This window comes from Chrysochloris asiatica, unplaced genomic scaffold (genome assembly GCF_000296735.1).
Source record: "Chrysochloris asiatica unplaced genomic scaffold, ChrAsi1.0 scaffold00312, whole genome shotgun sequence".
Lineage (NCBI taxonomy): Eukaryota > Metazoa > Chordata > Mammalia > Afrosoricida > Chrysochloridae > Chrysochloris > Chrysochloris asiatica.
Genome location: NW_006408830.1, coordinates 370,421 through 371,796, shown reverse-complemented (window position 1 = coordinate 371,796; position 1,376 = coordinate 370,421).

The following is a 1,376-nucleotide window of genomic DNA, read 5'->3' as shown; positions in this document are numbered from 1 at the left end:
TGGCAACGATAGTGAGGTTGGCCCAGGATCAGGCAGTGTTTCGTTCTGCTGTACATAAGGTCGCTATGAGTCGGTACCAACTCGATGGCACCTAACAACACCAACAACATCTTATCTCAAGAAGGCTTATTCTGCTGTGTCACCAGAAGCATCTTCTTCTCTCACAGAATTTGACTACATGATCAGGCTTCTGTATAGCTCTGACTTACAGTTATAACACTCTCCGCCTTGTGAATTAAGTTCTTAATTAAGTTCTTGACACATTCTTAAAGCTTATCCAATGGCTTCCCTGCCTTGTGACCTTTCCACTAGATTTCGCTTATGACTAGAGGAAAGCATTTTTTCATCAAGATTCTTATATTTATCTTGTCCAAATTCAGGTTTTGCTTAATGTCACTTCCTCAGTGTTCCTCCTACTCAGTTTCCCCCACTTATTTCTATGTTTAAATTTTATTATTGTACATTTCAGAAATCCAATCGACATTAAATGTAATCATATAAATAAAGCCAAGTCTAATTGAAAATTTTTTTTTTTTCTTTTTCTCCTTCCTGCAAAAAAGATGACAGGCATCCAGCAAACAAATAGCTGTGAAAGTCTGCATTGTGGGGACACAAGCTTCCATACCCACATGCCCTCTCTCATGGTTTGGTCACTTAAGCTTTTACGGAGTCCTGTACAGTTACACTGCCCACTACCCATACATGGCTGTTTCAATTAAAATTAATTTACACTAGATGAAAAAAAAAACAAAAAACCTTCATTTACTTAGTTACCCTAGTCATATTTCAAGTGCTTAATAGCCCCATAGGGTTGTTGTTGTTAAGTACCGTGGAGTCGGTTCTGACTGATAGTGACCCTGCATAGGGTTTCCGAGGCTGTAAATCTTTACAGGAGCAGAAAGCCTCATCTTTCTCCCACGGAACAGCTGGTACTTTCAAACTGCTGACCTTGAGGTTAGCAGCCCAATTTGTAACCACTATGCTACCAGAGCTCCTTATAGCTACAAAATTAGACTGTATAGAAATACTTGCAAAACTTGTATATCAGAGAGTTCCTTTAGATAAGAGAGAATTCTACTGACATGTTAAAGTTCTGGTGTGATGCTGTAGGGTAAACACAGGACCACAAGCTTGATTTGAACGGCAAGGCCGGTGGTTCAAACTTACTAGCCACTCCTCAGAGACTCTATACAGGGTCACTATGAGTTGGTACTGTCTTAATGACACTTTATAACAATATATATGTCTAAAACATGTTATGATCAGTGTATTTGATTATTCTGAGTGTGATCGCAATAATCAGTGTTATAAGCCAGAAAGAACAGAAAAAAACCCAAAAACCCAAAAAACATAGTGCAAACATCTAGGTGTTACAA